General features: G+C 45.8%; 1 protein-coding gene across 5 annotated transcripts in view; it reads left to right on the forward strand.

Moving 5' to 3' along the window:
* LOC129819054 (ras-specific guanine nucleotide-releasing factor RalGPS1-like) overlaps window positions 1-12,214 on the forward strand; it is a 273,360-nt gene that overhangs the window by 35,978 nt on the left and 225,168 nt on the right. The window contains exon 2 of one of the 5 annotated variants that reach the window (XM_055875572.1): window positions 796-873. The exons of the other annotated variants lie outside the window; for them this stretch is intronic. The gene's annotated coding sequence lies outside the window, so the exon portion shown is untranslated. The remainder of the gene's footprint in view (window positions 1-795; window positions 874-12,214) is intronic. 5 annotated transcript variants of the gene reach the window in all.

The following is a 12,214-nucleotide window of genomic DNA, read 5'->3' on the forward strand; positions in this document are numbered from 1 at the left end:
TATTCCTCTCCTAGTTTAATCTCCTCTGCCCTGTATGTCCTTTCTCCCCCTCTTCTTCTTCTCCTTCTCTAGTAAAGCTGCTGCTGTCTCCTTGCTCAGTCTGACCCCTGCTCTGTCTAGCACATCCTCCTGGCTGTCTAGCAATCACGCCCTCCTCCATCTCATCACACATTCACTGTGTGCTTGGCACTCCCTCTTCTCTCTTCATCCTCTCCTCTCTTCAACCTCTCTTCCTCTCAGCCCCTCCTGTTTTCCTCTAGGGGCTGTTTGAAGGTCCTGGCAGACTTCCAATTGAACCAGAGAGGAGCATTTCAGTCAGGCCCAGGCTTGCTCTCTCTGTCTCGCTCGCTCTCCCTCTGCTTTAGTAGTAAGCTCTCCCCGCCACTCCACAACCACCCCTGACATATATCGAATAGTGTTTTAAAGGCAGTCATGTGCTCTCTGTTTCTGTCTAACTGGGCGCTCTGTCTAACTGGGCGGTCGTGTGTTGCTGGGTGCCTAAGGCCAGGGTGCACAGAGTCCCAAGTGTGTGACTGTTTCTGTTTGGATGCGCGTCTGGCTTTTTGGGTGACTGTGTGTATGTGGCTAGCAGTGTGTGTGTGTGATTTTGTGTTTGTCTCCAGAGAGCGAGACAGAGCAAGGGTTTCAGAGACAATGCAGCATTTGTGCGTCTTTTGAATCTCTCAATATAATCCATGTTGTCTGATCCGGTTTCCACAGAGCTGTATTGAGTAAGGAGTCATGACAGATAAGAAACGGGTCCATCAGCCTTTTTTTTCCTTCTCTCTCTTTCAGGGGGAAAGCCGTACATTTTACAAGGAAAAGATTCAGCACTATGCCATCAGGCCGGATATGAAGTAGACTGTGAAAACGGTATTTAAATGACCATATCTAGCTAGTTTTTATATTCTTTGTCGTTGCTGGTTTGCTACGTCTCGGTTGACTATGATCGCCTAGGCCCTATATGTGCATACCTTGTGAACGGAAGGGCCTTGTGGCTGAACATCGTCCTGATCCTGTCTTCTGCTTCAGGTGAAAGACTTCAGGCGCTTTTCAATAGAAACTAGCAGGCATGCAGAGAAGGCAGTCTTATTGAACTGACAGTTTCGTTTCACACTGTAAACATTTTTTTGTTTTTGTCGGGGTGGCTTAGATGAATACAGCTGCTAGAGAACGATGTTTGTTGATGTCGAAACATTTTTTTATTTCCGGATTAAGGAGATTTTGTGTTTTTAAATGGTGTTCAGATGTTTCTCCTTTTGCTTTTTTTTGGATGAAAGTTGAAAGACAAAATCTGAACCAAATGTCTATGATGCCACATCATATGCTCCAACCAAGATCATGTTTTGTTTCTGATTTGACGTATCGCCTTTCATTTTGATGGGGATTTAATTGTTTACAACAACAAAAAACAAGGGAGCTGAAACCTGGTTAGTTTTTATGGAATAGGACCCCATTTTTTTTTTTACAAACGATTTGAACGTAGTTTATTTTATTATGACCATATTGAGGGAAAGTATTGTAACGCCATAGGAAACAATAGAATGACGCAACGTGATTGAATATATATATTGATGTTGACAAAGATTTGCAAGGGAGGTATTGTGTCTTAAGTAGATGCACAAGAATTGTGTGTAATATGTGTTGTTTACGTCTTGTGTGTAAGAGTCTTAAGCAGCATAATTATAACCTTTTTTTATTATAGGGTTGATAATGATACGAATGCGTTTTAAGAAAATTGCGTATCATGAGACATGATCACATCTTTGATAAGGCAACACATTTGAAATGCTCCGTCTCTTTGTTATTGCTCTGTGTTCATGATTGTCATGAATATTGATGTCGTCTGTGCAGTGCTAGTGGCTAGGCCTCTGGGAATGTTTTGTGGCTCAGAGCAGCAAATTATCCCAATATCTGATGCATATTCTGACTGTCACCCTCCTTTTTATAAACAGTGTGAATTGGTTCACCTTCCGTTTCTGTTGTGGCTCGATTTGCTTTTAATTGGATCATGAATGGATACAGATTGAAAGCACTTTCCACCCCAACAGTCTGTCCTTCCATCTCATCCTTTTTGTCTCTCACTTCCTATTTCTTTCTCTACGTGTTTTCTTCCCGCCTTAGTCTGTCCTACTTCCTCTCTCATCTCTCTCTTACTGTCCGTCCCCTCTCCTCTGTCGCTGGCCTTTCCATCTGCCACTCCTCTGCTTGTCCCCACGGCTTTGTTTAAACACCCACAATGCACAGCGCCGGCTGTGGCTAGACGAGAGGGCGAGCATGCCCTCAGGCTGGGCTCTCAGCCTTGACTTTGTGCTAATGAGCGGCACAGGCCATTCTCTAACCCTTCTCCTCCCTCTAAACTATCTACCCCAACCACTGCATTCATCTCTCCCTCACCCCCTGGAGGGTTGGGGAAGGGGGTCACCCCCTGGAGGGGTGGTGGTGGTAGAGCGGGAGGTGGGTTAGTGTAGCTGTGCCTTTCTGCCGCCTGGACACACCCTTCTTGCTGGGTCTCGTCGAGCACAAAGACAGCCTTTTGGAAGCTGCTCCCGAGCGAGGCCACGTCAAAACAAAGAGGGAGGCCGTGCGCTAGCCGGCTACGTCCACAGACTACACGTGCACCCGGGGTGACCCCCTCTAAGCCGATCTAAAGCCCTGGCTTGGCCTCCAGCTTATGACGGTCACTGTGACCTCGCCTGTCACACCAGAAGATTCCCATCTGCTCTTTCCTGTGGTACAATGTCATTGCAGGCACTAACATCCACTTCCTGGTTCTGACTTGACTTCCTGTGCTCTTATCAAACTGTGATGTCACAGCTTCAGCATAAGAAGCTATTTTTGCTGATAGCTGCCGGGACTTTTTAGTTAACAGCTGGCGTGTTAAATGAAACCCCAATACAAGTTTCTCTTTGGTCCTCCATGGTAGTGTTAAAGGTGGAAGAAGGGGCTATATCATGTTAGTGAACAGATATGCCAAACTGCAATGGCCTGTTGGATTTATGATCACTCTGGTAATTGAGCTTTGCACAGCTTTTCACTCCGAGGTAATAAAACCTAGATGCCAGATGCTTGCGTATAATCTCTCCTCCCCTCTGGTGAAATGTGCCAGCAGTATACCATCCATCCCACTGCTGGCTTGCTTCTGAAGCTAAGCAAGGTCGATCCCTGGACGGGAGACGAGATGCTGCTGGAAGTGTTGTTGGAGGGCCAGTAGGGGCCCTCTTTCCTCTGGTCTAAGGAGAGTCCAATGCTCCAGGGCAGTGAAGGGGACATTGCCCTGCGTAGGGTGCCGTCTTTTGGATGGGACGTTAAACGGGTGTCGTGACTCTCTGTGGTCACTAATGATCCAATGGCACTTATCGTAAGAGTAGTGGTGTTGACCCCGGTGTCCTGGTTAAATTCCCAATCTGGCCCCCGTATCATCATGGCCAGCTAATCATCCCCAGTTTCCAATTGGCTCATTCACCCCCCCAACCCCCCCCCCCCCCTCCTCTCCCCTGTAACTAACTATTCCCAAGGTCATTTCTGTAAATGAGAATGTGTTATCAGTTAACTTACCTGGTAAAATAAGTGATAAATACGTAAAGGCGCTTCCATCCAAGAATTAGATCCACTGTCATTCAAAAATTAGATCCACCGTGTATCTTCATTTTAAGTGTATTGTGACGTATTTCTAGCATGCAATGACTACATGTAGTTTGTGACTACAAACTCAAGAGAGCAAAAAATATATAATTTGGTTCTATACACCATTTTGGATTTGAGATCGAATGTTTTATATGAGGCGACAGTACATAATGTCACCTTTTTTATTTGAGGGTGTTTTCGTACCGACAGTGGAAAGGAAAAAAAATGTGAACCCTTTGGAAATACCTGGATTTCTGCATAAATTGGTCAATTTTCTTAAAATCTGATTTTCATCTAAGTCACAACAATAGACAAACACAGTCTGCTTAAACTAATTACACACAAACAATTATACATTTTCATGTAGACCATTCATCTTTACAAAACCGTTTCAGTTCAGCAATATTCTTAGGATGTCTGGTTGAACCGCTCTCGATGTCATGCCACAGCCTTTTAAATCGGGTTGAGGTCAGGACTCTGACTGGGCCACTCCAGAAGGTTGAGGTCAGGACTCTGACTGGGCCACTCCAGAAGGTTGAGGTCAGGACTCTGACTGGGCCACTCCAGAAGGTTGAGGTCAGGACTCTGACTGGGCAACTCCAGAAGGTTGAGGTCAGGACTCTGACTGGGCCACTCCAGAAGGTTGAGGTCAGGACTCTGACTGGGCCACTCCAGAAGGTTGAGGTCAGGACTCTGACTGGGCCACTCCAGAAGGTTGAGGTCAGGACTCTGACTGGGCAACTCCAGAAGGTTGAGGTCAGGACTCTGACTGGGCCACTCCAGAAGGTTGAGGTCAGGACTCTGACTGGGCCACTCCAGAAGGTTGAGGTCAGGACTCTGACTGGGCCACTCCAGAAGGTTGAGGTCAGGACTCTGACTGGGCCACTCCAGAAGGTTGAGGTCAGGACTCTGACTGGGCCACTCCAGAAGGTTGAGGTCAGGACTCTGACTGGGCCTCTCCAGAAGGTTGAGGTCAGGACTCTGACTGGGCCACTCCAGAAGGCCTATTTTCTTCTGTTGAAGCCATTTTTTTACTTCTGTGTTTTGGGTCATTGTCCTGTTGAGTTTCAATTGTCAGATAGATGGCCTTACATTCTCCTGCAAAATGTCTTGAGAAACTTGGGAATTCATTTTTCCGTCGATGATCGCAAGCTGTCCAGGCCCAGAGGCAGCAAAGCAGCCCCAAACCATGATGCTCCCTCCACCAGACTTTACAGTTGGGATGAGGTTTGGATGTTGGTGTGCTGTGCTGTGCCTTTTTTTTCTTCTCCACACATAGTGTTGTGTGTTTCTTCCAAACAACTCAACTTTAGTTTAATCTGTCCACATAATATTTTGCCAGGAGCGCTGTGGAACATCCAGGTGCTCTTTTTTCAAACTTCAGACGTGTAGCAAATGTTTTTTTGGACATCAGTGTCTTCTTCTGTGGTGCCCTCCCATGAACACCATTCTTGTTTAGTGTTTTACGTATCGTAGACACGTCAACAGAGATGTTAGCATGTTCCAGAGATTTCTATAAGTCTTTAGCTGACACTCTAGGATTCTTCTTAACCTCATTGAACATTCTGCTCTGTGCTCTTGCAGTCATCTTTGCAGGATGGCCACTGCTAGGGAGAGTAGCAATAGTGCTGAACTTTCTCCATTTTATAGACACTTTGTCTTACCGTGGACTGATGAACATCAAGGCTTTTAGAGATACTTTTGTAACCCTTTCCATCTTTATGCAAATCAACAATTCTTAATCTTAGGTCTTCTGAGATCTCTTTGTTTGAGGCATGGTTCACATCAGGCAATGCTTCTTGTGAATAGCAAACTCAAATTTTGTGAGTTTATTTTTTACAAGGCAAGGCAGCTGTAACCAACATCTTCAATATCGTCTCATTGATTGGACTCCAGGTTAGCTGACTCCTGACTCCAATTAGCTTTTGGAGAAGTCATTAGCCTAGGGGTTCACATACTTTTTTCCAACCTACACTGTGAATGTTTAAATGATGCATTCAATATAGACTAGAAAAATACAATTTGTATGTTATTAGTTTAAGCTAAGATGATCAGATCTAATTTTTATGACTCATTTATGCAGAAATCCAGGTAAATCCAAAGGGTTCACATACTTTGTCTTGCCGCTGTAACTGTTTCACCGTTTTAGAAGTTAAAGCACTATCTATGAAGTCCCCCCATGTCAAAAGTCCTCATTTTATTTGGACATTCACATTCATAAGGTATAAAAGTTAAGTATTTGGTCTCATGTTCCTAACACCCAATGACGACGTCTAGTTTGTGACTACAAAGTTCATGTGATGCATTTGCAGCTTGTTTGTTTTTGGGTTATGTTTTACCCAATAGTAATTGCGACTGACCTAACAAAAACTGCTGAAACACAAGCTAGAACATTTTGAAATTGCATCTTGTGCACTCTACTATTACAGCTCTCAACAGTAAGTTGAAAAACCCAACTTTAACTTTTTGACCCCGGGCCTGTTGAGAATGGCTGATCTGGGGATTTGAAATGATGGCTTGGTGTCTGAAAACCTACTCCCCCGATCTCTCGATCACTCCGCTGACGTCCTTTACACCTCTACTCTGTGTCAGTGTCCTAGAATAATTTTATCATTTTGATATGCTTTCTTTCTCACTTCTCTCTTTCGATCTTATCTCGGTGTCTTTCTTGCTCTTTCAGACATCTCTCGGGTCTTTCCCTAGCCATCGCTCTTTCCACCCTGCTCTCTCGCAGAGCGCTGTCACGCTCTCTCACGCTCTCACGCTCTCACTTCTCTCTTTCGATCCTCCACTCAGACGTTTTGCTCTTTCTTTTCCCCCCACTCTCTTTCACTTTCGCTCTTCTGTCTTTCTTTCGGTCTTCTCTCTCTGATTTCCCCAGCCATCTCTTTTTCCTCCCTCGCTTATTAGCTCCTGTGGAGACACTAATTGCAGTGCAGCTGGAGGAGGTGTACAATCATGGCCTCTGAGCTCGGGCCCTGTTTGTGCCAGCCTCATGGAAACACAAGACTCTCCTGCCACACACGCCATCATTTAGGAACCAATGGGTGGGGAGAGATATGAGGACATGGCTCTAGCATCTTCATGGTCCGAGAGCCTCTGTGCTGAGGGCTTAAGTCCTGATTATGACCTTTATAGAAACATACATAAGGCTTTACTAGCAACTGTGGGAGTCCTGATTCGTACCTTTAACATACACAGGTCTACATAGTAACAATACTGTTGTAATCGTTCATTCATTTGAATAAGTTGACTCATTGATACTTCTAATTATCCATTCTGATTTAGACATAAATGTATTGTATAACATGTTGTAAAACAGGCCTTTGGTAATACAACATGAATGTAGGCCCTTTGGTAATACAACATGAATGTAGGCCCTTTGGTAATACACCATGAATGTAGGCCCTTTGGTAATACAACATGAATGTAGGCCCTTTGGTAATACACCATGAATGTAGGCCCTTTGGTAATACACCATGAATGTAGGCCCTTTGGTAATACACCATGAATGTAGGCCCTTTGGTAATACACCATAAATGTAGGCCCTTTGGTAATACACCATGAATGTATGCCCTTTGGTAATACAACATGAATGTAGGCCCTTTGGTCATACACCATGAATGTAGGCCCTTTGGTAATACAACATGAATGTAGGCCCTTTGGTAATACAACATGAATGTAGGCCCTTTGATGTCGCAGACATTGCCTTCACTCACTCTCGCTCATGTGGGGGCCCCCCTGTGGAAGACCGAGAGGGGTGTAACCTAGTCCCAAATGGCTCTCTATTCCTTTATAGAGGACTATGTTTGGTCAACCTGGTCGAAAGTAGTGCACTATAAAGGGAATAAGGTGCCATTTGGCACACACTCACACTCACTATGCCGAGCTTCATTACCAGAAAGGGGACCCTTTCATTTCACCCTCCTCGTGACGTCATCAGTGTTTCCACGGTTACCCGTCACCGTAACGACACACGCGGCTACCCTCTCGAGGGCAGGGACGTCAGAGGGATTTTAATTAGCATCTCTGCTTTTATGTCTCCCTGTCTCTGTGTTTCATCAACATCACTAATATTTCATGAGTTGTGTGTATTTTATAGGCCTCGCTGTGAGTCTCTCATTGTTTCCGAGTAGGCTTGTATAGAGGATCCACACTGATCTTTGTACTGTATGCGGGCTATATGGGACCAGTGTGTGGGAGGTCCAGGTTATGACCAGATCCACAAGGGTGTTTGGACATCAACAAAGCCGTCTTGGTTGCTCCACAGATCAATATACTATATTGTTTAGTGTGTCTGTGTGACCCCTTATACCAGACCAGGGGTATTTAAACCTTTTCAGCAGGGACCCCCCCCCCCCCCCCCCCCCCCCCCCATTTATTTCTTATTACATTTTGGTGACCCCACTGCAGTTCCCTCCCGACCTCAACTTTGAATACCACTACCTTAGTCTGTACGTGTGTGCGTAAACTGTCGTCACACAAAGGGCTTTAGCCCTCCTGTATCCCGCAGTGACGACTCAGACGTCTGCTTTCCTGTGTGTGTGTGTGTGTGTGTGTGTGTGTGTGTGTGTGTGTGAGAGAGAGACACACAAAACAACACACAGTAGGTGGCAGGGTTTGTCATACGACTGGGGAAAGCTGGTGGCATCAATATTTTATCTGACTTTTTTATGACCTTACCATCCTCTCCTCCCCCTCAGTCTCTTAACAACACTGAACAAAAATCTAAACGCAACATGTAAAATGTTGGTCCAATGTTTCATGAGCTGAAATAAAAGGTCTCATAAATATTCCATACACACAAAAAGCTTATTTCTATCCATTTCTTTTTCTCAAACATCTAATCACGCCAGTCCAGGACCTCCACATCCTGCTTCTTTACCTACGGGATCGTCTCAGACGAGCCACCCGGACAGCTGATGAAACTGGGTTTGGACAACCTACATTTCTGCAGAAACCATCTCAGGGAAGCTGCTTGTCGTCAGGGTTTTGATTCGACTGCTCTTCACAGGATGAATCATGGTTTCAACTGTACCGGGCAGACGGCGTGTATACGGCGTCTTGTGGGTGACCGGTTTGCTGACGTGAACAGAGTGCCCCATGGTGGAGGTGAGGTTATGGTATGAGACAGGCATAAGCTACGGACAACGAACACAATTGCATTTTATAGATGGCAATTTGAATGCAGAGATACCGTGACAAAATCCTGAGGCCCATTGTCGTGCCATTCATCTGCCTCCATCACCTCGTGTTTCAGCATGATAATGCACGGCCCCATGTCGCAAGGACTTGTACACAATTCCTGGAATCTGAAAATGTCCCAGTTCTTCCATGGTCTGCATAGTCACCATACATGTCACCCATTGAGCATGTTTGGGATGCTCTGGATCGACGTGTACGACAGCGTGTTCAAGTAGCCGCCTGTATCCAGCAACTTCGCACAGCCATTGAAGAGGAGTGGGACAACATTCCACAATCACCAGCCTGATCAGCTCTATGTGAAGGAGATGTCACACTGCATGAGGCAAATGTTGGTCACACCAGATACTGACTGGATTTCTGATCCACGGCCCTACTTAAATTTGTAGGTATTTGTGACCAACAGATGCATATCTGTATTCCCAGTCATGTGAAATCCATAGATTAGGGCCTAATCCATTTATTTAAATTTACTGATTTACTTACATGAACTGTAACTCAGTAAAATCTTTGAAATTGTTTGTTTTAAAAATGTTTTTGTTCAGTCTATTTTGCATGGGCTACACATCATTTGGGCTACACGTCATGGTGTCTTAAGGCTCCATATGCACCGTTGGGTCCTTTGCTAAGAAACACCAGCCTCTATTTCGCTCAGGTTATTTACCCATTTGTCTTGTGTAATGCACAAGACGGCGTGTAATGCACAAGACAAATGGGCGGTCTCTATTTCTCTCTCTCGCTCTCTGCTAACTACTCAGACTAGCACTTTGGACTAACAGACGAAAGGGAGGCAACAAAAAAAAAGATCTGCATTGCCATGGCAACCCCCTCCAATAGCTTTCACACTTGGCGCTCACCCCCAGATGGTCCCCCCCCCTCAGACCTGATTATGACAAGAGCTGCAGTATTATGTTACTCTCCTGTCCCCCTCTTTAAACAACCCTTCAGACTCCTCAGACTTACAAAAGCTGTTTGTGCTATTGAGGGGAAGGGGGGGTGGGAGGGGGGGCAGTGACGAGGGGGAAATTAATGTGGGCTATGCTGTGACGCAAGTGATTTCTGATCTGCCTCCCAACAAAATGGTGAAGCATTCAGCACCGTTGTTTCTGACAGGTGTGGTTGGTTAAGCTGAGGCACGTTCAACATCGGATGTGTTCTGGTTGGTGGTGACGTGTGGAGTCGTTGTAATGTGTGTTGTGTTCTGTCAGACTGTATTTACACACTTACCAGAGTTATCAGAGATACACCTGTATACACATATTACTGAAGTGTAAAGACCCAAATCGCGATACATTTCTCAGGTAGGTAGTGTACTACACTAACACTTCGGTTCCCCATCGCTCTCTGTGTGTCACCCCTTCGCTCTCTCCGCATCTCTCCCCTTCGCTCTCTCCGCATCTCACCCCTTCGCTCTCTCCGCATCTCACCCCTTCGCTCTCTCCGCATCTCTCCCCTTCGCTCTCTCCGCATCTCACCCCTTCGCTCTCTCCGCATCTCTCCCCTTCGCTCTCTCCGCATCTCACCCCGTCGCGTTGCTCTCTCCCTCCGCATCTCATTCCGTCGCACACTGTCTCTCCGTCGCGCTCCCTCTCTCCGCCTCTCGCCCGGTCGCGCGCTCTCTCTCCGCGTCTCGCCCCTTCCGCCTCTCGCCCGGTCGCGCGCTCTTTCCGCGTCTCGCCCAGTCGCGCGCTCTTTCCGCGTTGCCCCGTCTCGCCCCGTCTCAACGTTGCACACTCTCTCCATTTTTCTTCATTAATTTGGTTAGGCCAGATTTTCTGACTGCTGTCTTGAGGCTCTAGGGCAGGGGTGTCAAACTCATTCCACGGAGGGCCTAGTGTCTGCAGGTTTTTGGTTTTTCCTTTCAATAAAGCCCTAGACAACCAGGTGTGGGGAGTTCCTAACTAATTAGTGATGTTAATTCATCAATCAAGTACAAGGGAGGAGCGAAAACCCGCAGACACTCGGCCCCCCGTGGAATGAGTTTGACACCTGTGCTCTAGGGGTTGGTTTGGGTTAGTGAACTGAGCCATCTGGCTTAGGGGACTCTTCTCTTGTTTCATCTCTTGACATTGAAAGGCTGTGTGATTAATGTTTTGAGGTTGCTTGTTTTTCAAATAGTTGTAGAATGTTATGTCTCTTTTTTTCAATTTGAATAAGGAGGTGGTGTTGACCCAATTCCGCTCTACGTGCTCTATTTTGTGTTGCTTTGCACTTGCAACGTCGACAGAAGAATGATCATTTAATTACTATAGTGATGTTTATGTAAATGAATTCCTTGGGTTGCCAATTGGTGATTTGACATGAAAATAAAATTGAATTCATTAATTTATGCAATACGCTCTTGTAAAACTCTGCATACTGTATTTTGATTGGATGTTTGTCCCATTTGGTAAATTCATTATTAGAGAGTGGAACCCAAACTTCACTGCCATATAAAGCAATTGGTTCTGTAACTGATTGAACATGTTTGAGACAGATTCTAATTGAAATTCCTTTTTAATGGCGTAAAATGCTCTTCTTGCTTTGTCGCTCAGCTCGCTCACAGTCATGTGAAAGCTACCTGTGTTGCTGATATTCAGTCCTAGATACATGTAGTGTTCATATAGAATGTATATTTGTGACCCTGATTTTCCGGACCTCTTTTAGGAATTTCACTATATTCTGTTTGTTTTTTTTAGGTTAAATGTCAGAGCCCAGTTCTGACAGAACCTGTGGTTAACGGTCAGAGCCCAGTTCTGACAGAACCTCTACAGATGATCTAGGTGCTGCTGTAACTCTTTAGTGGGAGACGGCAGCACCAGGTCATCTGCCTACAGCAGACCCTCCTTAGTGGGAGACAGCAGCACCAGGTCATCTGTCTACAGCAGACCCTCCTTAGTGGGAGACAGCAGCACCAGGTCATCTGTCTACAGCAGACCCTCCTTAGTGGGAGACAGCAGCACCAGGTCATCTGTCTACAGCAGACCCTCCTTAGTGAGAGACAGCAGCACCAGGTCATCTGTCTACAGCAGACCCTCCTTAGTGAGAGACAGCAGCACCAGGTCATCTGTCTACAGCAGACCCTCCTTAGTGAGAGACAGCAGCACCAGGTCATCTGCGTACAGCAGACAATTGATTTCAGTGTTGTGTAAGGTGAGACCAGGTGCTGCAGATTCTTCTAATGTTTGTGGCCAATTCATTAATGTAGATGTTAAATGGTGTTGGACTTATTGGGCAGCTCTGTTTCACTCCACGTCCCCTAGAAAGGCTTGTTGCCAATTCTACGATGCTTCATGGTTTGGTTCTGCTCTCCTCAGATTTACTGTGGTCTGAGAGAGGTGTTAATGGGCTGATTGAAGGTTCTGAGAGACTCTGGGTTGAGGTCCTGCAGCCTGTTCTCTCTCTC

This window comes from Salvelinus fontinalis, chromosome 21 (genome assembly GCF_029448725.1).
Source record: "Salvelinus fontinalis isolate EN_2023a chromosome 21, ASM2944872v1, whole genome shotgun sequence".
NCBI classification, from domain to species: domain Eukaryota; kingdom Metazoa; phylum Chordata; class Actinopteri; order Salmoniformes; family Salmonidae; genus Salvelinus; species Salvelinus fontinalis.